Raw genomic sequence first — 13,199 nt, 5'->3', positions numbered from 1 at the left:
TACTGTAAGGTGAGCACAATAGAAGGAACCATTTGCAATGCTCAAAAGAAGCCCACAGTGCTTCATAGGGGATGTCAAATAGGAGCTAAGTTCTGGACAATTAATTACATTCATCCAATGTGAGTTCATTCATCAGTTCATTCATAAACAACAATAGCAATTACATAGGAGGTATAAGTGTAAGGGAGCATTCACTGGTATATTCCCCAGCTAGAAAAATCACAGAGGCTAGTATCAAATAGGCCCATGAGGCAAACATGTACAAAGCTAAAAAAAAATAAAAAAAATCTTAATTAGAAGTTTGGAGCTTCTTACACTGATGGTGGTGAAACATGAATTCATTTGGAGAACTGAGGTAAATGTCTCTCCTCTTTATGGAAGTAGGAGGAATAACAATAGCAGGCTTTGCAAACCTGTTTATTTTTTTTCTCATGAGGTTAAAAAAATCTTCAAAACGTACACATGCAAGGTCTTATGGTTTGTGTTTGGGGGTGGTATACAAAGAAGTAAAATCTGTAGGTCATTAGCAGGTCATAAAAGCATAATAGACAAAAAGGAGACCTGAAAATCCTGGGCTTGTAGGGGAAAAAGAGACCGGAAATACAAATCTGTGTAGAGAAGTGATTTGTTGCCTGGGGCTTGATCAATTTTCTGAGTTAGGGGTGACAATGGCAAAGAACCACTGTGCAGCCAGTGTCTATAGTAAACACGCACTCTCTCACTCTCTCTCTCTCCTCTCTTTCTCTCTCTCTCTCTCTCTCTCTCTCTCTCTCTCTCTGTCTGTCTCTCTCTCCAAAACCAGAATGAGCCACACACACATTCCACAAAAACAGAATGAGCCAAGAGAGACACAAAACTACCATAAATGCAGACATTAATGCAAGGTAGTTACAAATTTACTGAAACTGCATTTGCTTGGTATGTCCATTGAAATGTGTATGCTCAAGAATAGAAGCAGATAACAGATACTCATGATAAGATGACCTTGAGTCTTCCTTCTGTCTCCTGAGAGAGAGATGGTTAACCACAGACAGCACAGTGGCGACTATACTGAGTAGGAAATAGTGCAGAGTTTTGCTTCAGACAGAGAATGGTTAGAATCCCAGATCTACCATTTGTGATTTTTGGTAAATTGCAAGCAATCACTCATATATTAACCAAGTTTCTCTAGAGTAACAAAACTAATATAATTAACATACATCCCAAAGGATATTTGTTACATTATGTTACAGGATATGGCTGTTTTATGTGCTGGAGGGGCAACAGTAACTGTTCAGTCTATGATCCTGGAGACCTGAAGGACTGTTGAAGAGTTACTGGTCTTCAGTACACATTGGAAGTCCAGTGAAGCTGGGTTGTGATGCCAGTGTAGGGTGGCAGCGGCAGCAGCTACAACTAAGTAGATGCACTCACTAGCAGAGAGCAAAGACAGGTAAGCAAAAGTAGCTGAGCTTTTCACTAGGCCCTTTCTCTATCTGGGCCTCCACTAGCAGGCAGTGCTTACTTTGGAAGATGATCTTTCCCTTTTGGTTAATCCTTCTTGGTAATAATCCCATAGACTAGTCCAGAGCCCTGTACCTGTTGATTCCAGATCCAAACATATGAATAACAAGAACAACCATCAAAGCTAAGTTTCTGTCTCCACATTTAGAAACCAGCATGAAAGTCTGTTGTCAGCATAGTGGAGGACTAACTAATGTCAAGTATGTTAAGATGTCTGGCTTATTCCCAGACACGCAGCTATTAATTTATATAGTTGGTAATTTTGTGCATAGCACAATGTCTCCAGACATTAGGCATTCGCTGGAGTGACGTCTGGCTTGCAAGTGTACTTGAAGTTTAAATTAATCCTGGGAAAGTAAAAGTCATTGGGAATTATCACTGGCTGGTCTTGAAGGAGAGAGCCATTTGTCAGTAATATTGACCCAATGAAACCAGTAAGGTGTAAAAGGCATCATTTTGAAATGACAAATGAAGCTCTGTCATCTAAATGAGGAGACAGGCATGGGGTCACTGGTCTTGTGGGTGTACTCTGACATGTAGCTGAACATTCACCGAACTCTCAATACCTAGGACTCCTTAGTCATAGTGAGATAAGGCTAAGGGGGTGTTACTTCATCCTGGGAGCAGAGGTAAAACTGGCTTGACTCAAGCCTCAAGATCAGAGGCAAAAACAGCTCCTTGAAAAATAAACAAAGAATGCAGTAAGTATCAGCATTCCTGCAGGAACATTAGCACTCAGTTTCCACATGTGGATCTCTCAATCATTAGAATTACACAGGGACAACCCTTATGTGTCGATCTTTGCAGGCCCAGTTATTTGTTTTAAGCTTAACCATGAACATACAGTTATCATCCCTTATCTTTAAATCACTGTTTTATTTTTTAATAATTGCTTTGACATAATTTTTTTTCATACTGTGAAAAACTTACATAATGTGATGCAAAGTCATAACACGAAAAGTTCCTGGGGATACTGCTCTCAGCCCAAAAAATATCATTTGCTCTGGACCTTAAAGTTCTGTGTTGAAAAGGAACACAGCTTATTAGTACAGGCCAACGGAGCACAAATGGTTTAATTTCTAGACCTCATACAAACTGAGGCCTGTCCCTTGCTATAATTATTCTAGAGGTCATGGAGATAGCACACCCTTCAGTGTGGCTTCCCCTCCTCCCACCTCTGTCTTCTGATTCACTAGCCTACATTAGCATGAGATGAGTAAATTCCATCTTAGCTTTGTGATATGCTTTCTCTCCCCACTCTTTTTTTCCCTTTCCCCATTCCTCCTACCACTCTGCCTCCTCCCTAACTCTGACCATACCTTCTCTTAGCCTCCTCTACGCACCCCTCCCTTCTCCCTCTCTCTCCCTTCTCCCTCCCTCTCATAGGCTATGATCTCCAGTTAGCTCCCTAGTTCCCAACCGAGGTAGAAGTGGATCTCAGGCAACAGTTCCTGCCAGGATTCCAGGTCTCAGAGGAAGCAACAGCAACAACAGCAGTAGTTGCCTCTCAATCAATCACCATCAGAAGTGACTGTGTTCTGGGTTTGTTAGTACTATTCTGCCTAGAACATTTTCAGATTTAGAAATTTCCTGTTATTTCTATATTTCTAATCTGTTTATTACTTCACTTTTCTCTTCCTTTGTAATTCTTAAAGTATTTTTTAGACAAATATCTTCTAAGTTTCATTTCTGTTTTTCCTAAATGACTGAAGGTCCTACCAAGTCTGTCAGAGTGGGAGAGGTCAGAACAACAGCCACTCTAGATTTGGTTGCTTTTCTCTCACCTCTACCCAATCCCTCCATGTTATCTACCTTTATATATCTATTAGATTTATATCAGTTCCATCATCATTATATATATCAATGTCTATCTATATCTATGTTTAGTTTTTACATGTGTCTCTGTATGTAGGTATGTGTATGTTTGTACCTACAGAAGCCAGAAGATGGTGTTGGATTCCCTGGAGCAGGATTGTGAGCCACCTGGCTGCTAGAAATCAAATCTGTGTCCTAAGCAAGAGCAGCAAGTTCTCTTGCATGCTGAGGCATTTCTCCATTCCCTGCTTATACATCTTTCAACCTGCAACATCTCTCTCTCCCTTGAGAGTAATAGGAAGAACATGATGAATGTTCCCTGTGTGTTAACCCAGTGGGACACAGTCACTACACAGCCCTGTTTCTTGGACATCTGCCATCTCCTACCATGCATTAACCTCTATTGCTTCTTTGACACATCTTTCTTAGTCACCAGCAGTGATGGAAAGCACTGCATATGCTTGTATCTGCCCTTCATTATCCATCTACATGAGGCCCAAAGGAACATTATTTGTGATATTAGATATCAGAATCTATCATTATAATATTCTTCCTTTGGGCTGGAGAGATGGTTCAGCCGTTAAAGGCTAGGCTCACAACCAAAAACATAATATTCTTCCTTCACCTTTAATCCCAAAGTTCCCATATTAGTTACAAAAAAACTAGACCGTCATAGTAGCAACAAGAACAAAACCCAATGTACTTCAGCATGATAGAAATGAATCTCCATTGATATGGTTCCTAACAGTAAAGAGCTCATGGCTGTGTTGGTTGCTTTGTTCTACTTTGTTTGATGGACTGTATTTGATGTCCTCAAAATATAGCTTCTATCTCTTTATCCAAGAATATCATTCATTGTTACCATTTCCCAGACACACAAAAGGCTAGAGAAAATTGAAGACAATGGAACCTTACTTGGGGAGATGTCTGGAAGTATAAACTATGCATGATTCTATTAGTGATTAACTAATTCATATGATGTCACCAACAGCAACAGAGGGTTGGAACTAGATAGACTACCAAATGCTCCTTAAGACTAACGGGTTCAGGACACCACATGTATCTCTGTACTACGGTTTAAACAAGTGCTCTCTTCTAAGAGCCCAACAGAAATGGTGTTCATCCTATGTTCTGCTTAGCAAGCCACTTCTCTCCAGCCCACATGCTTTATACAAACCTCTGATTTAGAAGCTGTGTTTCCATAGCATTGTCTCTGCCCCAACCTGCACATTTGCTTATGATGTACAGAGTGACTATTTAGGCTAGTGACACTAGTAACAGTTCTTAGTGAAGTACACCTGCAGTCTATGCTAATAGTTAGTCCATCAGGCTAAGATGGTGGGGAGGGATTCGGAAGAACTGTTTTTCCTGTGGCTTCACATTTTCTCTTTTAAGTGAGTGGAGTAGAAAAGTCTCCCTATTTCAACTGAAAATAGACTAGTAAAAAATTACCTCTTATGAATTAACTACCTCTGATACTTTAAAATTCAATTCCTTCACCTCCTTTATCACCAACAGAGTGAATACACTCATTATTGTTCATAAATTACATATAAAGAAATTGAGGCTCAGAGATATGGGATAGCTTGCCCAAGGTCACATAGCCAATAAACCTGTAAGTAATTAGATACAAATTTGAATACTAGTCTTCCTGCCTCCAAAGCTGTTCTTTCCTTTATTATTATATCCCACATTCATTATAAGCACTGGTACCTTAAGATAAAAAATGAACTCTGTGTAATACAAACTGTTTTAATAGAGAAGTTCCAAAAAACAGAACATTACCAGGGCCACACTGTCACCATAGTTTATACTTACCATGAAGTCTTCCCAATAAACATTTCATTTAAATTTAATAAAGCAGTTAATAAAGCCATAAAGGTTAATTACTAGTTAAGGGAAAAATATGACTTCACTTTGGTGAACATGTGAAAAATGAATCAACTTCGTTTTCAGTTAACCTAGGATTACACAGGCAATAAAACATGATTATGGATTTAACATGTTAATTCCCAGGGGATTTAATAGCAGTGCTTTGAAATACACTAACCCATCTGACAACCTTACAGACAGCACTAAGATTAAATCACTGAGCTCACATGTGGATACAATGTATCTCTCAAGATGAGAAGATGGTCATAAGTTTTCATCATAGAGATGATCCAGCTGCCTGGTTATGGGATGAGGCATGGTGAAGGGAACAATGGAGGACACAATCTGTGATGTTGATCTGACATATCACTTCGGAAGACATCTTCAAAGAAATAACCTTTAACTTATCTTCATAAATTGAAGGTCCCCTCCCATGTATTATTGATGTCTGTGACAATCCATGTTTTACTTGTGTTTTGTAGCATATAGCAAAGAACCCACATCACTTCAGATAGCTTGCTTTTGCCAAACAGATCCTTGGTGCAGTCAACTCTTCATGGCCCTTCTATAGTTCAACAACTCTGTACGTTCCTCCAATGTGACCTTAAGTAACAGTTTCTTTTATTGTGTGAATTGTATTGCCTCATCACCAGAAAACTAAAGTGATTTTGATCACAGAAAGATTATAAGAGGACTGTGGAAACTGTGTACTAGGGAGAACCTGACTAGGTAATTTCATTTGCAAACAAAGGTTTGTGGTATATACTCCATAAGTGCAGAGGTGACTAGTTATAACAGAAAGTACATTCCCAAATTCCCAAGCTATCATCTGCCCCTTGACAAGAAAAGTTGACCAATGTCTGATCAAGAACATATTGTAAATTCCAACTTAACTGCAACATGTTCTTTTCCAGGACCCTTTATTTTCCCTGCTCATGTAATCTATTTTCTGTTCCAATTTTCTAAAGTTTTTTTTTTTTTTTAGCTTTTGTAGTTACCTTTTTATTTGTCAAAAGAGAGACTGTTAACATGTTACAGATGTCACTAATTCTTCTAAAAAGTTATTTCATATTTAAAACCAAGTCAAAACATAAAAAAGTCCCTGTGGATTTTTATTCTTTGGAGTGGTAATATGTATTTTTCCACTTCTGTACTTGGTTTATTGGGAAATAGTCAGGTGGGCTCTTGCTTTTGGCAACTCCTACAGAAAACAAGCCACCCTGAACTGGAAAGTGAAGCTTAATATTAAATGATTTGAACCACATGATCAATTTAAAAGGTAATGTGTCTAAAATGACACATTACCTCTCATACATATAATAAATGTATACATGGGATTAGCCATGCTGACATGTAAGCAGAAACATTAAAAAAAAAAAAGACCCAACATTCTACAACCAATCCTGAAGAGGTCAAATAGAGCTCACTCAAAATAGGGACACTCAGTTCACAGAGACTTGTATAATTTAATACACTAAAAACCAGGACAGAGCTTGGGAGCACACATATGAAGTGTTAGAGTGGTGTTCATTTTGATGGTTTTTGCTTTCCTTTCTTCAGGAGGTAAGATTTTGACTTCAAAAGTAACAAAATATTTGAGAAGGGAATTTACATCTTTCAGTTCTAAATGGTACCCTTGGACAATTTTCTCAGCAGTCCACATTTCTGGAGAAAGTTTATGAATATTGAGAAGTGTCAATGCTTCTACAACAGAAATTTTGCCTTTGGGAATGTCCATGACATTCTTGTCCAAGTGATGTCCTACCAGCAGTCTGAATTCTTTTGGTTCTTGCTGTAGTTCAACATCTTTAACCGCCAAGGAAGACACCAGATCTTTGGACTCTACGTATACATCATTTTAGCGGTGACAACAGCTTGTTATCTTTCCTTGAAACTTCTTCTTTGATTTCTGGATGCTAACTCAGCTGCTCGTGCAGGAGGCCTCGCATGGACCGGTGCTTGGGAGCCGTGGAGGGCTTTGCCTTGCTGAACTCCGGCTCTGCGTGGTTCTCCAGGTTGAAGTTCCTGAAGGCTCGGCTCAGGTGAGCCCCCATCTCTGCATCGCGACACCAGCTGCTCACTGCACACGTGGGGACACACCCGCCCGGGTGACCTCTCAATTTTCTAAAGTCTTACAGCCAATGGTTTTCCTGACTCAAGGCATGGTGAACATTTATTATGGGAGCATGTGTTCTAATGCAGAACAGGCCTTCAAAAGCCTGACTTTATTGCTGAAGGCCCAGTGTTTTGTTATTGTTTTCCTTGGAAAATAGAAAAGTGCATTGGTAAAGACCATTGGCAATGCTCTAGTTATTTGGAGTCATGCCTCAGCTCTGCTGTTATTACCCATTTGAGCTCCAGCAAATCCTCAAAGTTCTCTATGTCTCAATTCCTTTATCTGTAAAACAGGTATGGTGATACCAATAACACACCACATAGGATTCCTGGAAAAACTAAAAGAGATAGTGCTAGAACAATTTTTGGAGGAGCATTTGACAACACAATAAATAAGCTCGGTGTCATCATTACCTCCCTTTTAAAAGGAGACTAGATGGGGTGGGAGTAGGGGTTCAGAAGGCTCAGTAGACCAAAGTTCCTTGAAGCCTGAGGACCTGAGTTTGATCTCTGGAACCCATGTGACAGAAGGGAGAGAACCAACTGTTCCAAATTGTCAAGCGATCTCCCCATGCACTCTGTGGCACATTCTCTCTCTCTCTCTCTCTCTCTCTCTCTCTCTCTCTCTCTCTCTCTCTCGCACACACACACACACACACACACACACACACACACACACACACACACACACTAAATAAATATTGTAAAACCACCAAATGTTAGATTATGTTGGAAATAAGTAAATCATTTCCCTGATTAAAAACACACTCCTTTGGGGTAGATGTGAGGTACAAATTGTAAGGTCTCATTATAATTCCAGTGTCCCAATTAAGATCTGTGCCCAATTTAAGATCTCAGTACACGTGGTATTTCTACACCCCGATTTCCACATCTATTACATGCAGCTAGTGTTATCGCCTCATCAGGGACTAGTTCATTTCAAAGCTGCAGATATACTGTCGTTATTCAGTAATTAACAGATCTTTCCTCTTCTTTGCCTCAGTTTCCTATAAGGAGGTCTGAAACCCCTGGGTGTCTTCTGTTTTAGTTGCTCATGCTCTGAGGCTCAAATCACAATAACCACGACACAGATGCCCATCTTCTTTCTGTTCTTCATTGCTTTCTTTTGTGATGGAAAGTTTATGTATCAACTTAACTGAGCTAAGAGATGTCTAGGTAGCTGGGAAAATGTTTCTGAATGTCTCTGTGAGGATGCTTCAGTAAGAGGTTGTTAGTATTACATAAGTAGAAAAGTGGACCAGTATCATTTAATCTCTAAGGGTGAATTCTGTACTCTCTTTCAGTGGAAAAATCAAGCATCTTTTGCTTTTAGACCTGGGAGTGCCTAGTTCTCTACCCTTTGAATTCTAGGACTTATACCAGGCACCATTGATTTCAGGCTATCATGTCTCATTCTTGGGCCTTTGAATTTGTGCTGAACCATACCTATGGCTTTTTAAGTCTCTAAGAGGCAGGTGTATGTGAGTTCTCAGCCTCTGCCATCTAGTGAATCAATTTGCACAATAATTCTCCTCCTGTATCTTTATGTAATCTATTATTTCTGATTCTCTGAAAACCCTGAAGAAAACACTTCAATTTTGTAGTGACCTAGTTTTTGTTTCTAGACCAATGTTTGCCTACTCATATTGCCATTTTCTTCCTTTCCTCCTCTTCCGCTCCCTCCTTCACTTCACTTCAATTTTGTAATGACCTATTTTTTCTAGAAAAATGTTTGACTACTCATATCATCATTTTCTTCATTTCTTCCCTCTTCCCTTCCTCCCCTGCCTCCTCTCTCCCCTCCTCCTGCCCTTTCATGCTGTCTCCCTCTGGCATCTGTCTCTATCGGGCCTTCTCAAACACTTTACATAGATAGATGCCTTGTTAACACTGCTGATAATTGAAATTAAGAAGTGGACATCTTAAATAACTTGGTTAAGGTTACACTGTTAAGCATAAAGTTTAGGTATTTAATCTTGACTGTCTGTCCTTGACAATACACTTTTAACCTTTATGCTTCTCTGCTTGCCTGTCTTAGTCACTGTTCTATTGCTGTGAAGAGACACCACAACCATGGCAACTCTTATAAAAGAAAGCATTTCATTGGAGGGTTGCTTTCAGTTTCAGAGTGTCAGTCCATCACAGCAGAGAGCATGGCACTGGAGCAATAACTGAGAATGACATCCTGATACACAAACAGAGTGAGAGAGACTGGGCCTGGCATGAGTTTTTAACACCTCAAAGCCCACCCCAAGTAACACACTTCCTCCAACGAGTTCACACCTACTCCAACATGGTCACTCATAACCCTTCTCAAATAGTGCCACTCCCCGGTACTAAGCATTCGAATATATGAGCCTAAGGGAGCCATTCTTATACAAACTACCTTGTGGCTTAGGTGCCTCTTAAAAGTCCAATGAATTTCTCAACCATACAATTTATGTATTAATATGAACATTCATGTATACCTCACATAGAGTATGGTCCATCTACTTTTCTCCCCTTGCAGATAATGTAAAAACTATATATTACTTTTCCTAAAATGAAACTCAATAAAGTTACTACAAGGAATAATGAAGTTCTCAAATTATTACTGTTAAATGCAAATTTTAACCTTTAATTTTAATCAGTTGACTGTCACACTATAAAAAACTTGAATTTTAACATGTTTAGGGCTGGGGATATAGTTCAGTGCTAAAGAATACGTAAAGACCTAGTTCCAATTTCCAGTACCACAGAAATAATCTTTTTGCTGGGAGGTGGGACTAGAGTTCTGGCCCATAACTCTTTCAGGACACTATTTATCCAAGAACTTGGGAGATAGCTTAGTTAGTGAAGTGTTTGCCATGCAAGCATGAGAACCAGAGTCACAAAAAAGGTGGGCATGATGGTACTGGAAGGGTAAAGACAGGACCATATCTGGGTTCTGCTGGGAAGTCACTCTAACTGAATTGGTGAGCTCCAGGTTCAATGAAATACCTTATCTTGAAGACAGGATGGGCAGTAATTGAAGAAGACACCCAATGTCAACACGTGGTCTCCACCAGCATGTGCATAAATATACATATACACATTCACATACAACACACATGTATACACATACACGCTACCAGAAGTATTTTTTAAAGCATGCCTACGAAATTAGAAGATATTAAAATGAAGGTTCCGGTTTGTGTGAGGCCTGTGATGCTGTTAAGTAGCCAATCTCATGTGAAAGCACCAAGGCTTTCACGGTGATACATAGGGGTTGACTGCCTAAGGGTCTTATTTAAACTTCCCTTGGGGTTCCACTCACCCGGGCATAAGTGATTGGGTATTAGGTTTTAATACAGAGGAATGGTTGGACTAGATGACCTTGACCTTTATAACACAGACCTAATTTAAATTTCAATATCTTCATGGTGGTCCTCAGAGCTACTGAACCTACTCAGTTCATATCTGAGATTTTGTCTTATGTTCATCATTTGCCAACTTAGCAGTCACTAAGAAATCATATGTCTAGATGGTTCTTGTCTTAAAGTTGTTCATTCTTAAGGTAAAGAAAAGAGAAATAAAGCAAACCTAGATATGTAAACAAAAATGGTCACATAAATATTTTGGTATTATAGAAGTTTGTCTACAGAGGAGTAATTTTTTACTCTAACAGCTTGAAAATTATTGGTTTGAAGAGAAAACTGAACCTAAAGAAACCAGATGCAGAGAGAGAGACAAGACCAGATTGCAGAAACACATAGAGACAGCTGACCTGAACAAGGAGGAGCTAATGGGCCCCCAGACTGATAGCTGTGAATCCAGCATGGGACTGACTCAGACCCCCTTAACATGGGTCTCAGCTAGAAGGACTGAGCAGTCTAAGGGACCTCAGACAGTGGAACCAGGATGTGGAACCATGGAGGGATACTCCTTTAACCTAGAGACAGGAGAGAAGTCCTAATCCCTACTTCTAACAACTTGACAGATTTACATGATCCCACCTGGAAGGCATCACCCTACATGTGGAATGGGGGGCCATGGGAGGGGAGGGTGGTCGTGGTGCATGTGAGGGGGGAGAGAGGGAAGGAGGGAGGGAGAGGGAACTGGGATTGATATGAAAAAGAAAAGAAACGTATCAAGTAATCATTCAAGGAAAAGATGTATCCAAGAAAATATACACTTTCTAGATAAGATTGGAGCAAGGAACTTCTGAAAATACAAATTCAGCATAAAAATAATAATGGCTTTTCATATAGAGATGCTGTATGTGACTATCATCCAGTAGAACAGCCTCCAACTTTGGGCGTTCATCTGTGCCCACTTGCAAAAGACCATCCAGCTGGCCTTGTTAACTTCTGACATCCATTTATAAAAAGATGGACTGATAGAGTCACAGGACAGTCACTAGAGTAACCAAACACTGCATGCCACCTACATATATAATTCTGCCCTAATTGCAGGTAGCCTCGGTAAGAAGCTCTAAGCTTCATAAGTCAGGGAAGACAGTGTGGTTATGGAGAAGCCATCATCCTTACTGGGTAAAGACTAACCAATGTGTTCCTTCTTGAGGGAAGGCACCTATACTCTTGCAAGTAATCACTCGCTTAGGCTTTGTAAGTAAGCCCAATTAAATCATTGTCTCCCCAGTGAAGTTTGGTAAAATTGTACATTAATTCATTGTTGGAATCATAGGACAAGGGAGAGAAACTGTTTCCATACTCTTCTGGAAGGAATTTTAACTAAGTGGAATATGTAACGCTCTCCTGGTCCTGGCATGGGTAAAAAGAGCCTGCCATAGTAGAGGCAGGGAAAGCATGAAAGGGCTCTGCAGAAGGGTGACTGGTAATTGTGTTGCATCTGCAGCTAATCAGACCCTGCCTGTTCCCTGACTGTTCTAACATGCAAACTCTGTATTTAGGTACCTCATTCTTCTGAGTTCCTGAAAACTAGCAATACATATATTATATGCAACATTATATATTGTATTATATACATTATATAGTGTATTATATGTACATTATATTCATAAATCATATATAACATATATATAAAACTTTTATAGTTCAAAGTAGGGCCTGTGCAATATTTGATGTATAAATATGTGTCTTGTTATAAAACTTAATGGAAAAAGCTTTTCAGTCAACTAAGTAACTCTAATATTACTAAAATTATTGAAACTACCTATAATTTCGATGCTTTTTTACTCACATTTCTAAAAGTATATATGAATGAGACAAAACTACATGTGACAGACTTTCAAATTATTGTCCTCTCTTTCACTCTGTATTTCTTAGTAATGCCACAAAGTTTATGTTCAGTTCTTAAGCACACAGTATTTCTAGAAGCTGAATTTTTTGTGTATTAATATAATGTAAAAGGTAAATAACTTAAAGAATTGAAAAAAGAAAATTTAGATTCTATACAAATTGTGACTGAATCAGTTTCATTAACTGAGGTGAAAACTAGATTTCAGACAACTTACTTATCAGAGGTCATTCAGTTCAATAATACTACAGCAACTCATAAACATGTTTACCAAACAATTCCCACAAGGAAGACCCTGAATTAAGTTCTGTGATGGAGAAGTATTTGCCTAGAATGAACAGAACAGTTATAGTGTATTCTATTGGTAAGAGGCAGATGCATCTGTGTCTGTGGGTATTCTTCTGAATATATATATATATATATATATACTGGTTGAAAACTTTATGTAGAAAAGTTGTATAAAAAAAATATCAAGAAGGCATCACCCTCCCTGTGCAGTAGAGGGGGTTGGGATGGGAGGGGTTTGGAGGGTATTGGAGGGAGAGGGAACTCGGATCAATATGTAAAATAAGAAAATAAGAAGAAGAAGAAAAAGAAAAAATTACATATCAGAATGTTAGTAGCAATGAGGTTGATCTGGTGAAATCGATCCCTGG

At 39.1% G+C, this 13,199-nt stretch overlaps 1 pseudogene; it reads right to left on the bottom strand.

Annotated features, from left to right (window-relative positions):
• Nucleotides 1–6,664: 6,664 nt before the first annotated feature.
• On the bottom strand, nucleotides 6,665–7,244 carry LOC127224664 (NADH dehydrogenase [ubiquinone] 1 alpha subcomplex assembly factor 4-like; annotated as a pseudogene).
• Between the last annotated feature and the right edge of the window lie 5,955 nt (nucleotides 7,245–13,199).

This window comes from Phodopus roborovskii, unplaced genomic scaffold (genome assembly GCF_943737965.1).
Source record: "Phodopus roborovskii unplaced genomic scaffold, PHOROB, whole genome shotgun sequence".
Taxonomy (NCBI): Eukaryota; Metazoa; Chordata; class Mammalia; order Rodentia; family Cricetidae; genus Phodopus; species Phodopus roborovskii.
This window is presented reverse-complemented; position numbering and strand designations above follow the sequence as displayed.